Source organism: Leucoraja erinacea, chromosome 6 (genome assembly GCF_028641065.1).
Source record: "Leucoraja erinacea ecotype New England chromosome 6, Leri_hhj_1, whole genome shotgun sequence".
In the NCBI taxonomy this organism is placed as follows: domain Eukaryota; kingdom Metazoa; phylum Chordata; class Chondrichthyes; order Rajiformes; family Rajidae; genus Leucoraja; species Leucoraja erinaceus.
This window is the reverse complement of record NC_073382.1, coordinates 60,646,423-60,659,989: the sequence shown is the minus strand read 5'-3', so window position 1 is coordinate 60,659,989 and position 13,567 is coordinate 60,646,423. Positions and strand designations below refer to the sequence as shown.

General features: G+C 40.3%; 1 pseudogene; it reads left to right on the top strand.

Moving 5' to 3' along the window:
* LOC129698424 (basic proline-rich protein-like) overlaps nucleotides 1–7,597 on the top strand; it is a 228,048-nt pseudogene extending 220,451 nt beyond the window's left edge.
* The last annotated feature ends 5,970 nt before the right edge of the window (nucleotides 7,598–13,567 follow it).

Here is a 13,567-nt window from a genome sequence, read left to right as displayed (position 1 = left end):
GATGTATTTGACAAAATCATCAAAATTTAAGCAGCTTGAAAGTGATAATAATGAAGACTGATAATGTTGCTCCTTCAGCTACAAGATGATACTTAGCTGCACGTACATTGCAATTGCTACAACTGACCACCAGATCAGATTAGTTTATTATCATATACACCAGAGTGTACTGAAACTCCTTATATGCATGACGCTCACAGATTAAGCAGAATGGACACGGTAGTGATAAAGACAACAGTAACTACAATGAAGAATGCAAAACAACAGAATGGTGCAGGATTGTAGGCAATCTGAAGTAGTAGAAAAAGAATTAAAGTACAATAGCAAATAACCAAATGAAACAGGAATAAATTATGTTACTTCAAAAAAGCACCATATTGAAATCTAGGATTCGATCTCTTAAATCTGAGAGATACTGAACCTTTTTTATGCAAGTTCAAAACTCAATAATATTTTGATTTGAGATTATTTAGCTATTGTAATAATGTTAAGTTTGATTTGAATGATCAAACTAGTCAATGCTATTTAGCGTGTTTTCCGTCACATCATTGAGTAACTTTAAAGCTGCAATATGCTTTAAATTTTGATTTTGAACAGTCTTTACCAGAATTAACAGCTGAATGAAAAGATTAATCTTTAGTAATGGTGTAGCATGTGATGTTTCAACTTTTTTTGATCTCATTTAAGTACAATTGTGATGTATTTATCCACATGCAAGGATTGTCTCTTCATTTGGGGTCAATTGCAAATCAGCAATCCCAGGATTTTAGGGATAAGAAGACGAACAAAATAGACTCCATCCAGAGGGAGAAAAAAATGTATTCATGAGGATTTCTCTTGTAAACATGCAACAACAGAAAAATTGACATGAAGAAAGTCAGAACAAGTGTAGTCAAAGGGCAAGTAGCTGCAAAGAACCTGCAAAGCAAAACATAAAAGTTTGGATAAAAGGCATTTTTACGTTGTATAGATTGGAAATGATGGCCATGATCTTCTACAAGGTTTGGTTCTGGGATTGCTATTGATTAGCATTTTTAGAGACGTTGAACTCTGGGTTCAATGTGCAGGTTTAGGATTAAAATATATACGGTGCTGGAGTAAACAGTTTTTGGATGTAAGGAAGGTACCTGATTATAATCAATACTGAGAGTACTGCAACAAAGTAATGGCTCTGGTTTTACAGGATTTCACCCAGTAAATGCTGGCAGTTTCTCATGTGGCTGCATGTAACCTCAGGATTTTGTGAAAATGTCCAAGTCTCAAAATTGCACAACACTTCAGTGCTGGTCACCTACACTGAAGGAGAACAGTGTTTAGTTTAGTTTAGTTTAGTTTAGTTTAATTAACTCTATTGTGATCCTGTGATCATGTGGGTTTCATCTAGGTGTTCTGGTTTCCTCCTACATCCCAAAGACGTGCAGGTTTGTAGGTTACTTGGACTCTCTAAACTGCTCCGAGTGTGTAGAGAATGGATGAGAAAGTGGGATATCAGAGAGCCAGTCTGATTAACAATTGGCATCGTTTCCATGCTGTATCTCTAAACTAAAACTAAAAGGTTAGATATGAAGAAGTTATCTACTTTTATTTACAATTACATAATGTGTATTGCGATTTTTATCAAATAACGATAGGCACAAAGTGCTGGAGTAACTCAGTGACTAAGGCAGCATATCTGGAAAAAAAGGATAGGTGATGTTCTTCAGACTGGAAGAAGAAGGGTCCCATTCTGAAATATCACTTATCCTTTTTCTGTGGAGATGCTGCCTGAGCAGTTGAGTTATGCCAGCTCTTTGTGTCTATCTATCTATATTACTAAAAGTCTGTTCTTGACCGGTTTTGGCCATCTGTGCTGCGATTTCCGAAGAGAACGCCACCACCTACGGCCGTAATTTTTGGCCACCTTGCTCAAAGCCCCCCTCCGTCACATGTGTGCCGAGGATTTTTCCCGTCGATTAAAAATAACAGAGATATTAATGTTTTTACAAAATTTCCCATTCTCTCTGCTGCCCCCGCTGGCGGCAGGGGGGAGGGACTATAAAACCAGGAAGTGGTGTGCCTCATTCACTATTCAAGATGGAGGAAGGCAGAGGGTCACGTTTCTCTGAGCTGTGAATAACACTGAACACATGTCTACTCAAATGTAAGTGCCCTTAGTGGTTCTAAAATGCTTACAGAATGTGTCTATTGCTTCTAAGCTTGCAAAAAATGTCTATTGGTTCTAAAGTTTGCAAAAAAATGTCTATTGGTTTTAAAGCTTGCAAAAAAATGTCTATTGGTTCTAAAGCTTGCAAAAAGTGTCTCTATTGGTTCTAAAGCTTGCAAAAAATTTCTATTGGTTCTAAAGCTTGCAAAAAGTGTCTCTATTGGTTCTAAAGCTTGCAAAAAAATGTCTATTGGTTCTAAAGTTTGCAAAGAAAATGTCTATTGGTTCTAGAATTGGTACTAGTGCTCCAGAAAGTCCCCGCCCCTCCCCACTCCCCTCCCCTCTCCCTCCCTCTCCTCCCTCTCCCTCTCCCCCCCCCCTCCCTCCCTCCCCCTCCCTCCCTCCCCTTACTACTTACTGCAAATGGTGGCGTGGGAGCTTTGGTTTGAAGTTGAAAGGCACTACTTGCTGCAAATGGTGGCTTGGGTGCATTGGCTTGAAGTTGAAAGGCACTACTTACTGCAAATGGTGGCATGAAGTTGAAATGCACTACTTATTGCAAATGGTGAATTGGGAGCTTTGATGTTGAAAGGCACTACATGCAAATGATGGCTTGGGTGTGGCTTGAAGTTGAAAGACACCACTTACTGCAAATGGTGGCATGGTTGCTTTGGCTTGAAGCTGAAAGGCACTATTACTGCAAATGGTGGCTTGGGTGTGGCTTGAAGTTAAAAGGTACTACTTACTGCAGATGGTGGCTTGGGTGAAATGGCTTGAAGTTAAAATGCATTACTTACTGTAAATGGGGGTGTGGGTGCATTGGCTTGAAGTTGAAAGGCACTGCTAACTGCAAATTGTGGCTTGAAGTTGAAAGGCACTACTTACTGCAAGTGGTGGCTTGGGAGCTTTGGTTTGAAGTTGAAAGGCACTACTTACCGCAAATGGTGGCTTGGGTGCATTGGCTTGAAGTTGAAAGGCACTATTTACTGCAAATTGTGGCATGAAGTTGAAAGGCACTACTTCATGCAAATGATGGCTTGGGTGTGGCTTGAAGTTGAAAGACACCACTTACTGCAAATTGTGGCATGAAGTTGAAAGACACTACTTACTGCAAATGATGGCTTGGGTGCTTTGGCTTGAAGTTAAAAGGCACTACTGTAAATGCACTTCCTGTTTGCACTGTATATTGATTTTAGATAAAACGCTACCACTTACGGCTGTGATTTTTGGCCATCTTACTCAGCCCCCCTCCGCTGAGCAGGTGCAGAGAATTCTTCCCATCAATGAAAAATAAATGTGTTATTAGATTTTTTTTAAATGTTGAGAATTTCTCTCCTGTCAATCACTCCATGAAAGCCACACCTTTTCCAGTGGGGGGGGGAGGGAGGAGTTATAAAACCCGGAAATGTGGGTGTGGCTCAGTCTCTGCAAGATGGAGGAGGGAGAGGTCACGACTCACTGTCTTTAGTGGCTTTGCACCCTACTTCAAATGGTATGAAACTGCACTTGAATTTGGTGGCCATGCACCCTGCTAGAAGTGGTAAGAAACTGCACTTGAATTTGGTAGCCTTATACCCTGCTTGAAATAGAATTTCAAGGATTAGCCGTGTCAACTACCAGCCCACCAGCCGTGAGTGAGTGAGTTGCCAGCACAACAGGCTTGATTGATTGAGACGCCAGCCCAAGAATCCATTTGGCGCACAATTTGCATACTAGCCCTCTGGAAACCTGTCCCTTCAGCCCACAACACCCATACTAGTGCTCCAGAAAGCCCCCCCCCCCCCCCCCCCCCCCCCCCCCCCCCCCCCCCCCCCCCCCCCTTCCCCCCCCCCCCCCCCCCCCCCCCCCCCCCCCCCCCCCCCCCCAACTGGCCACCAATATATTAGAATTGGTGGAGAGGTGGAATAGTGTGTTGGATGCCCAGCCCTCCTGTGTGATGCTGGGACCCAACTGGTCCCACTTAGTCTAGTCTTTGTTATAAACCAGCATCTGCAGTTCTTTGTTTCTGGGATGTAGTGCAAGCCTTTGATAGGACCATTGATTAATTCATTGTATTAAAATATTAATATTGCAAATGTATTATGATCAGCTAGTTTTTACATTGACTAAGGACGTTATATTCAGTACATTGTATTTAAACCAGTGTATTTATTGCTTTTACAAATAAAGAAGGGCACTTAACTTCTCAAGAGAATATGAGAATGTTTTCATTCCTTGATGCTGTGACCCCATTGAAATAAAAACCATTTGTGCACCATTATTATCCATAAACCTGCTGAAGTTGAACTGATGTCCATCATATCTGAATCAGTTGTAGTAATGGAGAAATTGCTTTTATTTCTAGATATTGGTGAAAACAATATAAACCTATTGGATGTTGCTGCACTGGAAATTGCATGGAGGATATTTATTTCCATAGAACACGGACAAGGTAGGCAATGTGGTTTTCTAGACAATTATTTCCTGCTCTTTCTTTTGCTAAGGGTTTTCTGCCTTGTTGCTCATGAGTTGTCGCTTCTATTGGAATAATCTATTGAGCTTGTAGTTGTTGCATCAATGTCACTGGAATGGATATCATGCAAGAATCATCTTTATTGCCATCAGTATTACTTTGTTTAAACATTTAGCCCAAAATGTAACATAGAAGCTGGAGGCTAATTTCTGGCTGTTTGCTATGAACTTACTTCAATTCAAAAGATTGATCTGCAAAATATCATTGAATTCCCTTCTCCATTTTAGCTTTGTTCTGAGAAAGTGCCTGCGTAGCATTCGTCTGTACTGAAAGTACAGGAGAGTTACCGATCAGCCGACAAATGAACTGAGAGGTTGTTTCGCAGGATTTATAGTTCACATTTATTGTTTGGTAATATGATTCCATAGGTGAGATGACTCTTTTTGCAGGGTAATCGGTTTTGCAAATAATGCAATACATGATGACACTTTCAAATGAAGTTCCTGCAGAATTATGGAATTTAACATCTCAAAACATGTACATATACATCTTGTACGTGTAGCATTTCAAATGATGTACTGTACTGATATTGGTTTGCAATCATATGCGGTTGAGCCATGCTTTGTTCTGAAGGACAGTGCCTTGCTTTGCTCGATATAATTCCTAATATTGATAAAGATAGTTATGATCAATTCACTTGAAAAGCTGCTTCAGTATTCTGTAAAAAAGTAAGGACTTGCTTTGAAAAGCCTGGGAATATTTTTAAAGCAATCTTCTTGGATTAATGCAATTAACCAAATACTGGTGGATAACGTTACAATGTAATTGTTTATCAAATTGCTTTGCATACAAGTAATATCTGTATAGTCAGTGCATTTAAGACTCAATCTATTGCCATTGATTCTATCATATTGAACAGAAACGCAGATCGATAGCACAATCTAATCCCATAAAACACAAATTCCCTTGCATACTCCACTTTTTGTCATCCATGCGTTTTTCTGTATTCTGTATTCACAGATGGATGAGCCCTCGTCAGATTTATTCCATGGTCTCTGTCGGAGCAAAAATGGAAAGGCCACCCTAAGTTAGTGTTCGAATTACAAGTGATATAATAAAACTGGTGCACACCAGGAGACCAGTCAAAGCTCATCTCCCAAGTGTGGCTTTGGGACAGTTTTTATATTCTCAGATGGCAAGATTACTCAGAAATTTGACTAACAATAAAATGAGGTCTTGCACAGAAAGTTGACAAACAGTAAAACGAGGTCTTGCACGGATTGTAACTCAGAAAGACTAAATTATTTGATGAACAGAATGAGATGATTATCCACAAATCTAACTTTGTTAACAGTAGATCCAATTTTTTGGTACAATGATGGGTGTACACAGTAACATAATCAATGAACTTCCTGAAACTTGGATGTTACCACTGCTGCATTCCATGTCTCCATTTCTAGGTTTTGTCTGCGTATCCCTGTCACCACATTAGTACAATCCACATCCCAATTTACTAATTATTAGCAGGTACACAAAACTACTGGAGAAACTCAGCGGGTGCAGCAGCATCTATGGAGCAAAGGAAATAGGCGACGTTTCGGCCCGAAACGTCGCCTATTTCCTTCGCTCCATAGATGCTGCTGCACCTGCTGAGTTTCTCCAGTACTTTTGTGTACCTTCGATCTTCCAGCATCTGCAGTTCCTTCTTGAATACTAATTATTAGCACTCACTATTCTTTACATCAATCTCAATTGGAATCGTCTAATATGCAAAAAAAACCATCTTATATTATTCTTCAGAAGCTTAATGTACACAGTTTAAATGGAACTGATTGTAGCAGAAACCCTCTCAGATATTTTAAAATTTTGAATTCTTCAGCTGAATGGAGATTTGTTCTGGTGTTTTGCCAAGTCTCGCAGCAGTAAAGTTCTCTCACACAGCTAGCCCTGTGTGCTGTGTGCTATAGAGCAAGACTTGCACACTTTCTACAGCATAAAGGCCTTTGTGGGCTGTTGTAAAATGAAATGTCAGGTGGAATGCATGTCACATGGGAGAGAGAGTGGTGGGAAAGAAGACGAAGGCAAGACCTTGGAAAATTGAATCAGAAAATTGTGAGTTATCAGGAGCATGGCAGAATGGAGGATTGTTCAAAGTGGGATCAGGGAAAGGAGAGACGAATGATCAGTGGAACGAGACATCAGTGAAGGAGATCACTGGAGTTCAGGGTTGGGGTGGTCAGACAAGCAATTGAGAATGGTCTGTTGGGTTGTCATGTGCTGGGTAGGGTCTAGTAAGCATGCAGACAAGGTTTAGTCTGCGAAGATGTGCTTAGATATGATATATTGCACTGGCATTTGATCGGGCAAGGGTAAATGTGTTTACACAATTGTATAGTAGCTGCTTAATGGACATGGAATTGGACAGGGTCTTGCGATTCAATATGCAATCAAGCAAGGTCTGGCGTACACACAGCATCAGGATATTGAACAAGGTCTGGCCGTGAGAAAAGTGATTGGATTTGAATGATGAGTGGGAGGTAGTCCAGTTGTGATCTTCTGTGGCAAGGATCTCTGGCAGAATGTGTGGTGTAGAATAAAGATGATAACAAAAGCCAAGGAAACTATTCAAAGAAGGACCGTCTGCAACATGACACACATGCACAAGGTTTTGTTTGCATGGGAACAAATCGGATCGGGTTGTGTCCCATTCATGAAGCAAACCTCAATACTTCACCAAAGACCTGCTGTACTTTTAGTGCTCACACTAATGTGCGACTTCTATTCACAAACTGAGATGGCACAAGTGATATCAAAGCATTTGATGTCCAGCAATTGTATTCATCATAGGGATGGTGATTCAGGCTCATGTTTCAAATGTGCACGACAAGCATACGAAGGATATCAAAATCGCTCAGATAGCACACACAAATGTTCCAAGAGAGAAGTTCATAGCAGACATTTTGCCATGTGACAGACAGGAATATGCGTTAAAATGTGACTGATGTCGTAAAATTCAATTGTTTATATCCATTCCAATGTAGAAATAACTACAAAACAAAACTAAGAAACTGGCAATGTTAACAGAAGAGACGGAAAGAAGTCTGTTCAAAGTCATAGAATTAGTGGCAGCACTGTTGGGTATTGTCTCAATCTGCAAAGAATAACAAACTAGACCTTAGAATGGAAGTACCACACTGAATACTTTGTACGGATGAATGATTTGTAAAGCTTTGATTGTGGATAATTGAATACTGAATAGTTTGTTTCATTTGTAGGTATGTTACAAAACTTACCTTCAGCGGCGCTGCAGTTCTGTCACTGGCCGTGTGCGTTACTTTGGCGTCTTTGAGGAGGGGGGCGGGATTAAAATGCTTCTACCTGATGCTGAATAATCGTTCCGACTGTCGTTCTCTGAATTTTTAAAAAAAAACCGCAGGACAAATTAATGGCTGGAGTAAAATAAAAAAGCGACTTCTAACGCCATCAACGCCAACAACGGGACGGATCTCACGTATGGGACAAAACATAATATGTCGTCTATTTTACATATTAACTTGCTTCTTAGGATTACTTTAATCAAAATTTCATCGGCGAAAATGTCATTATGTAAATATACGAACCGGCAGTGTTTTTCCTGCCAATATAGGGTTTAAATTCACCGCAAACCACAACGTTCCAATCGACCGCGTTCCACAAAACCCCACTCGCAAGATGATTAAAATGGCCATTAATTTACGGGAATTAAACATTAAATTCCTTCCATTTGGCCTATAAATTCATGACAATGAGATTTTAAAATCATGTTATATTGTTAATTCTTTTGTGAATGTTATTTGGACACTTAGGCTATTTAAAAATTGGATAAGAAATTCTTCTTAAGAAATGGATAAGATGGAGCCTTCCTTTGGTCTCTGGCACTAATGAGTCTGTTTCAGTGATTTTCTTTGAAACTGCTGACCTCCTTCCTAGTGGTTGCATGCCAGCCAGTCCATCACTGGCACAGGTTCCCAGTTTTTTTGGGGCTAGGCCTGGATGCTGGATGTGTTCCTTGATGCGGTCTTTGAACATTTTCTTTGGGCGCCCTGGGTTCCTTTGACCCTGTGACAGAACTCCTCCGTACAGCAATTGACCAGGCATACGGGATTTATCTGGATCACATGGCCTGTCCATCAATGCTGAGTCGTTACTATCATTGCTTCGATGCTTGTGAAGCCAGACTGGTCCAACACTTCGACGTTGGTCAACCTGTCTTGTCAGTGAATGCACATGATGGACCGCAGAGAGCGCATGTGGACAATCTCAAGCAGGTGGATGTGTTTCCTGGTATAAGGTCCATGTTTCACATCCATACAGCAAGCTAGAGAGTACTGTAGCTGTGTAGACGTTCATCCTAGTTGGCAGCTTGATGTTGTGGTGGTTTAACACAAGTGCTCAGTCGGCCAAATGCTTGACTGGCCTTGCTGATCCTGGTCAATGTTTCCTTGTCCAGCGAGCCATCAGAATATATCATGCTGCCCAATAATTTCCGGTCCTTGATCCTGCCACAACCATGAAGTATGCCACTATCCAATAATCACCCTCACTTAAGGGTCGTGAGTACCTGGCATGGTCTGCCTGGGGTAGTGGTTAAAACAGATATGTTAGTGGCATTTAAAAGACTTTTGGATAGGCATATGGATATGCAGGGAATGGTGGGATATGGGCTATGTGCAGGTAGATGAAGTGATGGTCTTGGCATCGTGTATGGTGCAGACATTGTGGGCCGAAGGGCCTGTTCTTGTGCTGTTCTGTTCTATGTTCTGTGTATCCGCTCAGCCTCTCCAATCTGTCATTATAGCTGTTGTCCCTCTTCGCAAAAATAAAATTGGGAAAAAAAATGTGAATGCCTTTACACCCTTCCACCAATAAGATGACATGAAATTAACACTATATTCCTTTTACTCATATTTTTAAATCAATGAATCCGTGCATTTTTTTAAACATGTTGTTATTTTTAATGTTTAAATCGTTATTTCTAAATTTTTAGTTGAATGTACTTTTCAATCATTTGCACATGTATTTATTCAACAGGAAAAGTATTTAAAGTTATTTAAAAGATTGTTTGCAGGATTTACATGAACATCTTTTTTGAGGCAAGGGTCAAGATCAGCTTGACAGCGAGATCTGATACAGTCCATCCATTTTTAGTTTTAATTTCATCTACCTGTTTGAGAATAATATTTATTTGTGTTTTCTTGGTTATCTCCATTGGAAAATCATTCTGTGCAATCTTCAATATGAAGGCTGTATTCTGACAACTTGTGTCTGAATTCGTACATGGTAACCTTGACAACACATCTGCAATCACATCTTGTTTTGAAGTTCTATTTTTGACAGTCGTCATATTGAGGTGAGAGAGTGGTCACCTATTTTTGACTGTGTAATCGCACTCGAGCTGAAAGTGTGATCACCTTTACACGCCTAATGTAGCCATTGTCTGTGTTAGCAATATCTGACCAAGGTTGCCTTCTTTGGCACTTGCGACTGTTTTGTAATCATTTTGATTATGCAGGAAGTAACTGCAGATGCTGATTAACACCTGAGATGCTGGAGTAACTCAGCGGACAGGCAGCATCCCTGGATAGAAGGAAAGGCTGATGTTTCGCATCGAGACCCTGCCTGATTATGTAGATAGCAATCTATCCCTGACACAATAAACTCTGAAAATCTAGTAACCAATTGTTCAGATATTCCTATTGTTTGGTGGCCAGCTCCATTTAAACACACCAGGGCCCCGTTTCCCACACCCGATAAACTCTCTGGGGCCTTCTTCCCCACGTTCCATTTAAACTCACTGGGCACTCTTTCTTCCTCTTCTTAAACTCATCTGGTTCATTTGAAAATGCATTATGCTTCAGTGTATCCCTGAAATAAAGTGACTTTAAAGTTTATGGAATAATACTAGGAGTAATATCCATCAATCCAAAAACCTGTCAATCTGGCACCACTCCGGCTCCAAGAGTGCCAGATTATTTGAGTTGTGCTCTAATACTTTGAGAAGATCTCGCACTGTAAACATAATGTGTGAAGGAAGTTCATATATTTGCCTCTGTTAAAGAGCAGCCCAGTGGTAGAGTTGCTGCTTTCCAGCGCCTGAGACTCGGGTTCGATCGTGACTATGGATGCTGCCTGAACAGAGTTGGTATGTTCTTCCTGTGACTGTGTGGGCTTTCTCTGGGTGCTTCAGTTTCCTCCCACATTCCAAAGGTGTACAAGTTGGTAGGAAAATTGACGTCCATAAATTGTCCCTAGTGAGCATGATCAAACTAGATTCAGGACTGCTCATTGACCGGCATCGCCTTGGTGGGCCGAAGGGCCTATTTCCATGCTGTATCTCTAACTTAAACTAAATTCAATAAAATATTGCTGATCTTATCCATGTGCATATGGCAACTCAAGACTGGTGAAGACTTTGACGTATGAACTATACATATAAATCATGTGAGGCACATACTGTTCTTGATGTGCCATTTCTCAAGCTCAGTGCCACTTTGCGGCCTTCAATAGCTGAACAGTTTTGTGTCCTTTTCAGTGCTTTGAGCATAATATTTTTCCCTAATCACCATGGATTCCATTCCCAAAAGATTAATTTCATTCCAGTTTATCTAATTCTTCACTTACCTGGTTTTCAATATCTATGGGAAATGTTGAGGCTTACACTGTATCTCTTTTCCACCTATCTTGGAACAATTAAGGGCCTTATATTCGTTAGTATCCATGCAGGTAGCCTGGAACATTACTACACACTGAACAAATAATATGCCTGAGTTATCTCATCCTAATCCCTCAATCAATCTTTGACTATCAAAGTTGGCAAATTACTGCAATCAGGACTGTAGCGGCCGATTTTTATATAGTTCGAGAAATTAACCCTCTAGCTGCTAAATGGATGAGCATGGTTAAGGGGAATGTCTTCGAAACGCATGCGAGCTCACCCACAGAGACCTTTAGAGCTTCTTCAAAGATAAGTCTTCCAAAACACAGTATTTTGATGAATAAATGCATTATTGTTGATAGAAAATAGTAAGATACATCCAAATTTCTTCCGACTCATTACTACAATCTTCATCGAACTCCAGCTTATCGTTTTAAACATTAGAAAACTCCTCGTGTCTTCATTAAACTTCGCATGATCTCCTTTATACCTTGCATGGTCAAAGGGTAAACCTTCTCCATGGTCCTCCAAACTGAAACTGCGCAAGATACATAGCCCAAAACACGCCCAAAAAGACGTCATAAATCCCACCCACAATATAAAGGGCAGTTTAAAATTTAAAGGCACATACAATCATCAATGACATGCAAAACAAGCCAAATGGCCACTACATACCGGCCCCTAATTGTTCCGAGTATATAATGAGGCAATTACTAATAAACATCAAAAAAGTAGCCATGAAGGCTTAACATATATCAAAAAACAAAAGGTCAGGGAATTAAACCCCGGTGGACCCTCGTCAGGAAATTGAACCCCGGACTACTGTGTGACAGGTGGGAATATTAAACACTATACTAACGAGGAAAAAATAGTCTGCACTATATATCCGCAATCAGTATTCTTCATCGGCTCTTCCATCTTCACTTTTGTCTTCTGGAAGCAAGCATAACTAGGTTATTAATCTTATTAAAACACTGGTTTAAATTTAAAGTCATCCCTTGTGCACCAAACCCTTAAAATCAGGCATGATACCCAGTATATAGTCCAAAACATAATAGTCCAATGTTTTGACAGCATGAAACTTCTTCCTCCATGCCCGATCAATTCATAAATGTGTTGTAACAGTAATGTTGAAGTGTGAAAATCCTTCAAAAGAATAACAGGATCTTTAGCAATAAAGTTCACCATTAGGTTTGATTTAATGTCTGGATCATTAGCAGAGATTTCAAATCCCAGCTCAAGCTTTGCCCATTCTCTATCTGACTTACAGAGAGATTTTAGTTCATTGATCCATCTCTTTTCACTTAAGAAACAGTTCACTGTCAGTTCTCTGGAAACCTCATTCAGAGAATTTTCTTTTGTGTTAACATATTTCAATTGTACAACATTAGTAACTCCTAATGCTCTTTCCATTGGCAGGTCGTCTTTGTCCAAATCCAATTCTATGGTTTCTTTGGCTCTATCATCCAGTGGAATGCTTTCACAATTATCGCCGTTCCACTTGGAAAGTGTGAATAGAAACATAGAAACATAGAAACATAGAAATTAGGTGCAGGAGTAGGCCATTCGGCCCTTCGAGCCTGCACCGCCATTTAATATGATCATGGCTGATCATCCAACTCGGTATCCCGTACCTGCCTTCTCTCCATACCCTCTGATCCCCTTGGCCACAAGGGCCACATCTAACTCCCTCTTAAATATAGCCAATGAACTGGCCTCAACTACCCTCTGTGGCAGAGAGTTCCAGAGATCCTCCCTTATTGCAAAGAGAAGTCAGTTCCACTGGGAGAATTGCTTCCTGCTCAGTAGACATGGATTTTAAGCAATCATCCTTGGAGAAATTATTCTTCAAAGAGATTCTTGCTTCATGAAATTTAGTATTCTCGCCAAACTTGCGTTTCAAAGTCTGGGTATGTTGCTCTGCCATACGACGATTATTCGGCAGACTAACATTTTCTTGTTTGAAAGGTAAGTCTACACAAAAGTGTCAGTCAGTCTTCACTGAGAAGTTCAATATCCATGATCTTCAACTCTTCATTGGACATCTCTTCAGATTCCTTGCTGGTACTTTCATTAAAGTCATGATGGTATTGCTTCATCACCGGCGTTTCTAATTCATCAGTAAATATTTGATTAACAGCAATGGCAGGACAGTTCCTCTGATTCTCGTTTTCATCGTTCCTTTTCAAGGAGCCATACATAACTCATCCAAGTCGGGTTTTCATAGCATACGGTTCTTCACCTTGGCTCCTAACAATCTGTATAGGTTCCAACACCT